This window comes from Ambystoma mexicanum, chromosome 2p (assembly GCF_040938575.1).
Source record: "Ambystoma mexicanum isolate Mex_15411 chromosome 2p, UKY_AmexF1_1, whole genome shotgun sequence".
NCBI lineage: Eukaryota > Metazoa > Chordata > Amphibia > Caudata > Ambystomatidae > Ambystoma > Ambystoma mexicanum.
Window position 1 is genome coordinate 395,490,540 of NC_090923.1, and position 12,150 is coordinate 395,502,689.

Sequence of the window (12,150 nt, forward strand, 5' to 3'; positions counted from 1 at the left end):
GGAGGTGCTAAGTGAGACAAAGGAGGGATAGTAGGAGCGGGAAGGAAGTTGATGAGAGACGGCAGGTGCAAGTCAAAAATAGGAGATTAGGTTGTGGTCCCTGAGCCATGGTAGTGACATTGTGATATACATTAATGATACACCTCGAGGATGAGAAGCCCGCTAAGAGAACTTCCCATTTAGAGCCACCATTAATGGAGGCGGAACGGGAGAGAGTGTAGATGAGATACAGAGTCCAAAGGTCTGGAGAGGGGACAGAAAAGAGGATATCAGTAGCAATTTATCTGGAAGTAGCACTGAAATAGGTGTCTGCCATCGGTCAGCCAGGATTAGAAGAAAGGAGAACTTCCTTGAAAGTTTTTGTTCCAGACTTCGTGAGAGAGGGAGGATAGGTAATGGAATAGCAGTTAGAGTTGATAGGAGAGATGGAGAGAGCCATTTTGCTGGTAGAGAGAGGAGTAAAGGGATAGGCACAGATAGTGAACAGGCACTAGTGACTCATCAGTATGCAGGCAAGATAGAAAGGTTTAGTGTGAAGAGTGGATTTGAAAGATGCAGGAGCAGCGGCAAGAAGGGGGCTCCTTCCCACTACGGACAGGGCCAGACAGGGGGCTTTGTGTAGGGCATTAGTGCTGGGGGCCTGCTCTATCGTCTGCCAGCTCCCGGTAGGCCAGAAAAAGCACATGTCGGGCCGATCAAGAGCTTTGTTGAAAGAGCTTCATGGCAACCCACAGAGGCACTCTGGTACCGAGGATGAGGGCGACCATTTTCAAATGACGAAGAATACAATGAGACTGACTCAAAAATGCTTGGAACATTTTCAAAAGCATCTTCTTCTGCTGCACACGAGTCAGGAAAAATACACAGCTGCGCATTGTGGGGGCATCTAATGTTTTGCTCTCCTGCAGGTAGCATCTTTTAATTATGATTGGGGTTTCTCTGACATTTCTGGAAATTAAAGGGGGAACTTTGCCAGCACTTTTTTTAAGAGGCACAGGGTGATACAAAATTGGTACTGCACATGTAGAGACTGGCACTTTGGCAGGTTTACTTACTCCCCAGGTTTACTTAGTTTTGAAGGAGTTCAACTAAATGGGAAGCTCTCAATTTGCTCAGATGGGTAGAATAGGCCGTGTCGTGTTTTTTGTATCAACTTTGCTATTTTGTTCTATGCCCTCATTTTTTTCCCCATTCATATTGCCAGACACGCCCCTGTCAATTATGCAAACAACAGTGCAAGAACAGACAAACTAATGAGTGTCAGAGTCGGGGCAGAATCTACGTACCAAAGCTGTCAATCACCTATGCATCCTCCACTCCAGGTCCAAATCTACGTGTGTTACAATGACGTGTTGTTACAGTGGACTCTATTTAAGGACATCAATACCTTTATTCTGTAGTTTTACAGCTTTTAACGGCTACAACTATCCTGCTGATTAGATTAGCAAAAAGGATATCCATACTGCACAGAATAATGGTTGCGAGTACTCTGAAAACATTACACCACTAGAGTGATGACTTTTCGAACTATACACCACACTTTGACAACCTCTCTGCCAGACAGACTCGAAGTGTTTCCTTTTTTAACACTATCAGCTGTACTGAATCTTCCCAAGAAATTCCACTCAACTATACAAGTCGGAGCATGTGATAGGAGGGTTGTAGTCCAACCCAAGAACCCCTCGTGGTTTAACACATCTGTTTTGAATTGATAGAAGGACGGTGGATGTGCCCAACGTAGATTCGCACTGTTTGATGGAGCTATGTGTCAGTACCTATCAGATCCGCAGCTGTTCCATTGCCCTGAAGATCACTCCCACTAAGCAATCGAATTACCAGACCTCGGCTGTAGAACAGCTGTATATCGAGGTGGTGCACATGCTCAGTCAATTGATCTTCCCTCAAACATGTTCTGATTGGCACTGCTTTACAAGCCACAATGCATTCTGTTGTGTGGATCAGTCACATCTGGGGTGACACACTGGGTGTTTTATTCTAGAGTGTGGCAAATGAGCCCTGGCGCCTTCCATCATTTCCACCTGTTTTAATGTGGCTCGTTATGCCACATTTCCACATATCAGAAACAGAGCATGTCATTTTTTTCCCCATTCATATTGCCAGACACGCCCCTGTCAATTATGCAAACAACAGTGCAAGAACAGACAAACTAATGAGTGTCAGAGTCGGGGCAGAATCTACGTACCAAAGCTGTCAATCACCTATGCATCCTCCACTCCAGGTCCAAATCTACGTGTGTTACAATGACGTGTTGTTACAGTGGACTCTATTTAAGGACATCAATACCTTTATTCTGTAGTTGTACAGCTTTTAACGGCTACAACTATCCTGCTGATTAGATTAGCAAAAAGGATATCCATACTGCTGTCGGGGAGAAGCTGGATCCCCCCCCACCCCCAGGGCAGTGGGGGGCCAGCAGCCATATCCTCACCAGCTATGGGAGGCCCCAACACCTCCCATATGGCCCCCAGAAATGCACCAGAGTTCCAAGCAGGCAGCAACATGTTTCAAACTGCTTTATTTCTAAGCACAGAAAAGAGAAAAAAAGCCAAAGAAAAGCATCGTGAGTTCAGGCGCCGTCTCCCCCGGGGCTGTCTTGCAAGTAAGTTTTATAATCACACTGCAGGCTGACCTCACAGAATTGGATCAGCTCCCAGAAACCTATCTCCTCCTGTTATTGGCTGCAGAGTGGTGGGTTACATATGTAGCACTTATAGAGAGCCTGATAATTGGATATTTACCTCCTGCGTCAGTGGGTTGATTTAGCTGTGCCAGCCCCCATTACCTAATTCTAATCATGTTGCAATGTGACTTTGTTCCCATAACTTTTTAGCTGGACAAGCAGTTCGCACCTGGTTCTGGCTTGTTACAAGTTATGTTTCAATGTTGTGCGTGTCCTTGAGAAAATGTCTTTCTTTCCCAGAAAGAAAAAAAAAGCACACTGGGTTGCCGTGATTTACTCGCATTTGTGGATAATTAAAAAATGTCTGTCTGCAGAAAGTAGTTTTATCTTGAATTTGCGGCCTTGGCAAGTCGGACTTGTTTTGCGAGGAATGTTGATAAGGCTCCCGCAGCCAGTGTTCAGTGTTCAGTGAGTGAAATGAACTTAGCTGTAATTTTCCTGAAACATAGCTTTACACTGTGCATTTAGTCCATGTTAGTTCATATAGGCATTTGCAAGGCTTTAAACAGGGATTTTTGTGTTTGTAGATTCTGATATTGCAGCATTGATTCTAATGTAGCATAGAAGTTGCACTGTTGGTGAAGTGGGTGTGTTTCAGCATATTTGTCACCCATGGGTGCGCTGGGGCGCTTGGGGTGCGGGGGCATGGATTTGGTCTCCATTTTCCCTCTTCAGTCCCCCCTCTGGTCGACTTTGTCGACCACACCACCAAGCAACATTCACCTCCTTCCGGTCTGCATATCTTTGCCAATTCCTTGAAGTGTCCATAATTTTCTGCATTTGTTGTTGATCAACAGTACATATAGGAGTGTTCCCCTTCTGTGTTCCACCACACTCACTCCCCTTCGTACTTCCTCTGATCACAGGGAGTGGCCACCTTTATTACTGCTGGAACCATGTTGCGCACCGCTATCTTAGTCCGGCTCTTCCTTTCACCATGTCTCTTATTTGCATTCCGATAACTTCTTCTGTTGTTCTTTTGCAATGTATCTCTATCTTGCACAATGGTGCTGTGCTCGGTACTCGTCCTTCCGTTATCACCTTCAAGCAACCAGGCAGTCATGATGTCATCCATCACCATGCAAGCACTAGCTAGTTCTTTGCTTTCTTTTTTCAGATACATTTTTTGCTGATCATTCTTTGGTATGCTGGTACTGCACCCACTCATCCTTCTGTCTCGCTCGAGAAGTAATTCCCCCCTCTTTTTACTTCTCTGTCTGTTTCTCTTCTTCCGTTGTTTTCCATCTAGGTGAATGTGTCACTCTCCACATCTTCCTTGGTCATCACCAACAAGGGCATGCTGGTGCGCTCCAATTAACACTCTCCTCCCCAATTCAGTGGTAGTTTCTCTTGACCTTTGGATGCATGTGGTCAATAGTAGTCCATAAGCAGTGATGTTCCTGCTCTCATCTCGCAACTTCTCTCAACCTTCTTGCATCCAGCATGATTGTCCACTTCTTGTCACTGTTGTGCTGGTAACATAACGTTGGTACCTTAACAGTATACGTCCTTCTTCAGTGACCATCTTTGCTCTTTTCTCTCACTCTGTTAGGCACTTATCATATTTTTGTCTCTTATTATTTTATTTGTTCTTCTCTCCTTTTGTTTTTCTTTCTTCTTTTATTATTTATTTATTTATTTATTTATTTCCAATCTCAATGTTGCTGTCTTCCCTTGCAATCTTCTTCGCACCTTGTCATACATGGGCGTCATGCTCTGCTGTAGTAATTTCTGTTGTAATCAATTCTCTTCCGGCATATGTTAAAGAACAGTCAGGACAGCTCTCTCCAGTGGTGTCCCTACCAATTTTGTACATGTGGGCATGTTGCTGGTCACTTCTGATATGTGTGTTATGTGTATGTTTTACTCCCCTTGTGTCTGCCCTTAACTCTCTTTACTTTAGCAGCAGCTTTTCCTTACCCACTGACGCCGTAACTGTTCCTGCTTAGGTTAGGGAATGTTAGCAGGGGATACAGCGGTAATGCTCATTATTACAAATAATTTTCAAAGTACCACCCCCATAATTTTGTTCATCATTAATAGTCCCATCGTGAAGGTAAAAGTCCTTATTTGCGTGCCCATAACCACTTACGCTGCTGGGTCCTTGCAGCTGATGAGATGATAAAGTTGCCCGCCTGAAAATCGCAAGAAAAGCGTTAATACGTTAGTACATGTTAGTAACATCAAGCTCCGCGAACTAAACAATCACTAAGGGCAAAAATCAAACCTTCCCCTGGACATTTCGTGTTTTCAAAATTTCTCAATATGGGTAGGGAAAATCTTGGGCTGTTTATTCAATGCAAGCAAGGAAATATACTTCAGGGAAACATGTTCTAAGGGGTCTGAGGTTCTTGATAGGGTGGGCAATTGAGTGGGGAATTCTTCACAATGTTTTACTCAGTGGACCTCACAGTTTCTAATGGAAGATAACATTAAGGAAATTTCCTACACATTTCTAACAGCATACATACGCAACAACCTGCATGTGCGGGGAAAAGAGAAGAAACAAAACAGTGTTACAGCTGTAGGTGCACAAAATGTAATATGAAACTCAATTAAACTTTGGAAATGCGTGTGTCAGTCCCTATTCTAGTTGCTAGTGTGCGTTGGACCATGGGATGGCCATGTTTCCCTAACTCGGGAGAGTTCGTGCTATTTTGCAGTTCATGAAAATCTCTTGCGTTGGCCCTGTTGATCGTTGCTCCCTCGTTGCCAGGGTGGCCACCGCTTTGTAGGGCTTGACGCCTTACACTTCTGACAAAGTCTGTCAGGAGGGGAAAATGTCCCACTGTAGTCCATAGCCATTGGGTGTTGGTTGTCCGTTGTCTTCAGGCCTGCCCTGGGTCCTTTGTATCTGGCGAGAAATGAAATGGAAGCGCTTGAGACCTGAGAATTTACATATTCTTCATTTTCTTGACCTAACCTCTCTGCACTACTCTCACATTATTCAGTGTCCTAGTGGGAGGAGCCAATGGTGCACCTATGCACCATCCTGTCACCACCTGGTGGCGTTCAATGGCGGTCTGACTGTAAATTATTACACAATTCGGAATGTACCCAGAAAATGGGTAGTCACTTAATTTTTGTGAAGATACTCATTACACACTTGGATCATATATATGCAATTTGGGTGCTAGTGTACAAATGGGCCTTTGGATCCTTGTATTTACTGTGCTTTTGTTGTAAGCTGTTTATAGTGCGTGCCTTTGTCCCGTGGGGCATCAGGTACTGACAAGCTAAATAGGGAAACATTAGGGTGGTAAATTTGTCATATAGGGTGGCTGTGTTTCTAAATTAAGTGCACCATGTTACTTAGTTAAGATAATCGCAGGGTTTTAAAATCTTTTTTTTTTTTTATTTATTTATTTATTTATTTTTTTCTATGGCTCCTCTCACACTTCTCAGGGCGTGCCTCGCAGTGAACTGCAGGCACTTTAAGCTGGTACTAACTGCAGGCACTTTAAGCTGGTACTAATGAAACCCGCTACCAATTTGCTCCCATTCTCTCTATCCCACCCCATGTCCACTTTTTAAAGCTTACCTACTCTGTTAATTACTCATTTAGTCTAGTATTTTATTACTCCACTACTGTAATTACTGTTACATTTAAACAATATATATTTCTAATTACTGTTACATTTAAACAATATATATTTCTCCCCCCAATATCTGCTTTCAAATTTTAATACAACCATTATGCTCCAGTTCGTGCAGCAATGACCTCTTTCCCTATGTGTGTTGGCTAATGCATTTGCGCCAGTGTTATTTTCAAAAGCGCTAGTGGCAGTACCACTTGCACTGTTATTGTGTCGCCAAATTAATTCTGTTGGGAACATGGATCATCCACCCTTTACCCCTATTTCTCTCCTCCTGTGGTGAACTGTCAATGAAATGTAGGCCTCCCCCCTCAAGTGCACATTCTTCCACCTTGTGTGTCTCATTTAATTGTTCTGTGTTCATCGTGTATTCATGAGCCCAGTCTCCTCACTGAAAGATGTGTGCTCAAAATGTAGCTAAATGTACTCTCTTGTGATGAGCTATCATTATGCACCCCCCTCTGTACCGTGCACCCCCATTATTCTTAAACAATCTTCCTTACTTTCAACATGTGTATGCCTGGTGTTTAACAAGTTATGTATTTCTCTGTTAATAAGGTGGTCATATCCACATTGCTCATGATGTCACAAATGTCTCTTCCCTAATGCATGGCCTAGTCGCCCCACTGTCACCCAGAAAAGAAAATGTTTTGATACCTATCACCACCCCTATGCAATTGTCCTCTGCATTATTGAGTGTGCGTGAGTGTGTGTGTCGCCGCGCGTCTCGCCCGCTCTGTCGGTGAAGCGGAGCATGAGTGTGTGTGGCAGAGTGAGTCAAATCAAGTTTGTCTTGGGCTGTCCTATTAGCGGTATAATGTCAATCTATGTCCTTTGAAAGATTTGTTCCCCATCAGGAAGACCCCACCCAGTCATGTAACCGGTACCATTGCTATTGTGTCAGTGTTCTGTATGGGTGCTGGCTGCTGTGCAGTGCCCCTGTGTTGTCATTCTAGTCAGTCCTGGGGTAGTGGTGCTGTCATTTGTTGTGTCTGTACATGTAGTGGTAACAGTACCTGCGTTGGTGCTTGTGGTGTCTGCTGAAATGATCCCATCCTGCCCCATGTATCCTCCCCACATGGGCGGTGCATATTGTGGTGATTGTTGACACTGCTATTGTGTGCGTGAGTGTTGAAGCTGTTTTTAACTGCCCCTCCCATCGCATGCTTGAATTATTTATTTTGTGCCTACTTGTCCTCAACTGCCTTTCTCTGCCCCTGTGTCATCAAATATTACACTCCCGGAGGTTCAGAAGGGTGAGTCCCCTCTTCCCTCTGCTCGTGTTTTTTCAACATCAGCTGACCCCTCGCATTTTCCTTTTCCTTCGTGCACACAGTTCAACTGTAGCCATGTGCTTTTTAAAGCTATTCCCGTGTAAGTGCTGTGTATGTGTGTCCTTAGCGATTGCTGCACATGTGCTTTTAAAGCTATTCCCATGTAAGTGCTGTGTATGTGTGTCCTTAGCGATTGCTGCACGCTTCTGGAGAAGCCGCCTATGAGCAGCCATGGTCTTTTTAATTTACCTTCAGTACTTTTGAATCTTTGCACACTATGTTTTACTGACTTATTTCAGCATGGAAGCCGTGTGCTACACAACAAGTGAAGGGGAGTCATTTCTGTATTGTGTGATACATTTTACCTCTATTCAATTCGAAAATATCGGTAGTCCGCTGTTCAGGGAGCAAAAGTTAGAAAATAATTGAACATTTTTTCAACTTCTGTGAGCCTTCTTTGCTCCGCACCTTAGCCAGTGCACTCCACGTGCAATCCATCTTCACCAAACCATTGCCTTCTCCGGCACACTCCCACAATCTTGCGCATGTGTCTTCCACACACCGCCTCTTGGTCACCTATTCTCCAAATCCAAAACCACACCACTATCTCCTCACCATCAAAACTTTGTGTCCTTATACATCAATCTGAAGGTGGCGTCACCAAACTAAAAACACAATGCAAATGAAAAGACAAATGTGCATACACAGAAAAATAACCCATTTCTCCCAACCCCACAAAAAATCCCAAAATAAAACCCCACAATCCCCACAGCTGTCTTCCTGTCTCAACTGGAACAAGGTAAACCACAATAAACTCTTATAATTGAACTGCACACACCGCGTCGCCTAGTGCATGATACGCTCCTCACCAGGGGACCTTAACCAGCCAACTATCTTCCGCACTTCGGGAACAATCTAGCTACCTCCTGCGGGAAAACATCATCCACTCACTGAACTAAAACGCTCAATTAGCAGGGAACCTCATCTACTCATTGATCTATAACGTCAATTCATAGGAAATCCAGACCCCGTACATGAAATCACCATCCAGACCAATCAGCGCGGCAATCCTGTTCTAGACCAATCAGCGCGGCACTCCTGTTCTAGACCAATCAGCGCGGCACTCCTGTTCTATGTGTAGGGAGTCACTACCCCACCCAATATGCTCAAAAACACAAGAAGGGACCACTGCCACCACCCCAGTCCCAACTACAATTCACGTGCCGATCAATACCAATGCGCTGAATTTTGTGACAATGTACAATCACCCACCACCCAATTTACAATCCCTCCCTAAAAACAAAAAAAAAAAAATTAAAAAAAAACACTTTAACATTTCTACTTTAAACATTTCCCCCCCTCAGAGCCCATGTTGCTTGTTTACTTACATTTTCCTATGCTGCACTGGCAATTGCACCACTGCTGGACACTCCCTCAATGCGCTTCACCGGACCCCTTCTCCTGCAGGGCTCTCACCTGCCCTCAAGCGGGGTATTTCCAAGTGGCCCCCGAAGCCTTTAGCCGGTTACGCGTTTTTCCGGTGGTCTTCAGGTGCAGGCGAGGGTCTCACAGCTTCCTTGAGTCGGCGGCAGGGAGCTCAGTCCATCACAGGGCTTGCGCAGGCAGAGCTCAATCACTCATGTTACAATGAGCAATGAGCCTCACAGAGGGCACCAACTTGTCGGGGAGAAGCTGGATCCCCCCCCACCCCCAGGGCAGTGGGGGGCCAGCAGCCATATCCTCACCAGCTATGGGAGGCCCCAACACCTCCCATATGGCCCCCAGAAATGCACCAGAGTTCCAAGCAGGCAGCAACATGTTTCAAACTGCTTTATTTCTAAGCACAGAAAAGAGAAAAAAAGCCAAAGAAAAGCATCGTGAGTTCAGGCGCCGTCTCCCCCGGGGCTGTCTTGCAAGTAAGTTTTATAATCACACTGCAGGCTGACCTCACAGAATTGGATCAGCTCCCAGAAACCTATCTCCTCCTGTTATTGGCTGCAGAGTGGTGGGTTACATATGTAGCACTTATAGAGAGCCTGATAATTGGATATTTACCTCCTGCGTCAGTGGGTTGATTTAGCTGTGCCAGCCCCCATTACCTAATTCTAATCATGTTGCAATGTGACTTTGTTCCCATAACTTTTTAGCTGGACAAGCAGTTCGCACCTGGTTCTGGCTTGTTACAAGTTATGTTTCAATGTTGTGCGTGTCCTTGAGAAAATGTCTTTCTTTCCCAGAAAGAAAAAAAAAGCACACTGGGTTGCCGTGATTTACTCGCATTTGTGGATAATTAAAAAATGTCTGTCTGCAGAAAGTAGTTTTATCTTGAATTTGCGGCCTTGGCAAGTCGGACTTGTTTTGCGAGGAATGTTGATAAGGCTCCCGCAGCCAGTGTTCAGTGTTCAGTGAGTGAAATGAACTTAGCTGTAATTTTCCTGAAACATAGCTTTACACTGTGCATTTAGTCCATGTTAGTTCATATAGGCATTTGCAAGGCTTTAAACAGGGATTTTTGTGTTTGTAGATTCTGATATTGCAGCATTGATTCTAATGTAGCATAGAAGTTGCACTGTTGGTGAAGTGGGTGTGTTTCAGCATATTTGTCACCCATGGGTGCGCTGGGGCGCTTGGGGTGCGGGGGCATGGATTTGGTCTCCATTTTCCCTCTTCACTGCACAGAATAATGGTTGCGAGTACTCTGAAAACATTACACCACTAGAGTGATGACTTTTCGAACTATACACCACACTTTGACAACCTCTCTGCCAGACAGACTCGAAGTGTTTCCTTTTTTAACACTATCAGCTGTACTGAATCTTCTCAAGAAATTCCACTCAACTATACAAGTCGGAGCATGTGATAGGAGGGTTGTAGTCCAACCCAAGAACCCCTCGTGGTTTAACACATCTGTTTTGAATTGATAGAAGGACGGTGGATGTGCCCAACGTAGATTCGCACTGTTTGATGGAGCTATGTGTCAGTACCTATCAGATCCGCAGCTGTTCCATTGCCCTGAAGATCACTCCCACTAAGCAATCGAATTACCAGACCTCGGCTGTAGAACAGCTGTACATCGAGGTGGTGCACATGCTCAGTCAATTGAACTTCCCTCAAACATGTTCTGATTGGCACTGCTTTACAAGCCACAATGCATTCTGTTGTGTGGATCAGTCACATCTGGGGTGACACACTGGGTGTTTTATTCTAGAGTGTGGCAAATGAGCCCTGGCGCCTTCCATCATTTCCACCTGTTTTAATGTGGCTCGTTATGCCACATTTCCACATATCAGAAACAGAGCATGTCATTTCTGCTACCGTGTCGAGCGTAGTTCTAACACAAACAAATATCATTTTAGAGAAGATATTTTTTGAAAAAAGAAAGGAAGGAAGCAGTTGCTTGCTCTAAACCTACGGGAAATTGTTTCTGTTGCAGCTGATTTGATTTCAATGCTTTCATCGACATTAGTAATTCTGCCTTCAATGTTCAGGGCATCATATACACATGTTAGAATGCTGTATAGGTCCATGGAAATAACTAATATTGAAACACGAATCAGATCCAGAAAAATAAGATTACAGCATTTACGGCCAGGCAAATACCTGGATATTGTTAACAGATCATGAGTATCTTAGATGTGCATTACATGATATGCAGGGGCGATTTTGTGCAAGGAAGGGTTATTATGAGTTAACAGTTTACACCTTATTAATGCTACATGCACACACTTATAATGCCATATATATCAAATAACACATCTTGCAGTGAGCTTTTAAAGATTCGATTGCAAAGTGCGGTGCCTGGAGAGTGAGTGGCGACCTTTTGTTAACTTGCCTTCAAACTATTTTTTTTGCACTGGGATTAGCACGTTTTTCCGGCGTTGCTTGTATCAGTGTTCACGAACTCCTGCATAATGTAAGTAATTTAGTTTGAATTGGACCCAGCAGACCCAAACCATTTTCTATTTCTGCGGATTCAAGTACGGTTCCAATTACGGCCATTGCGTGTTATGATGATAGATCACAGATACCTTTTTCTTCTGGTATTTATCCCTTCAGAGAATCTTACATCTGGGCTGTATCTCTAGAATGCTCTTTATCAAAACATATTTTCTTTTACAAACAGGAATCATAACCGCCTATCACTTCAGGGGCTGGAGGAAAACCACGCCAGCAGCTTTACGTACATATTATTTCCCCATAGTGCCCTGTGCTGGCTGGAGCTCCGAAGCGTCACACTAGTACAGAAAAAAAAAAACAGGCTAGCAATATTTGATCCGGGGAAAGGTTATGATTTCTGGTTTCATTATTTTATCTTGCAAAATGGCAGCTCTCCAGGTTTATCTTATCTGGGGGGCAACAAAGCTGTAGTTTTCTAGATGTACAATAAAGCAAAGAGATTTATTCTGCTAAGGTACCTTGCATACAACAAGAGAATATCAATTGGCCTAACACAGGAAAAGTGCTTTACAATATTGCCAGCAGAGCCTATAAATGCGTTTTATGAATACAATAATCCAACTCACGGCAAACGACATTTTTATGAGATGTATTCCCAACTATTCAGCTAAAAAAAAGGACC

At 44.0% G+C, this 12,150-nt stretch overlaps 1 long non-coding RNA gene across 1 annotated transcript; it reads right to left on the reverse strand.

The window, feature by feature from the left end:
- Positions 1 to 2,519: 2,519 nt before the first annotated feature.
- Positions 2,520 to 10,236, reverse strand: LOC138566441 (uncharacterized). The gene is made up of 2 exons (XR_011301936.1): positions 8,960 to 10,236; positions 2,520 to 5,555 (listed from the first exon to the last, which is right to left on the reverse strand). It is a non-coding gene; the product is annotated as an uncharacterized lncRNA (long non-coding RNA).
- Positions 10,237 to 12,150: the final 1,914 nt, after the last annotated feature.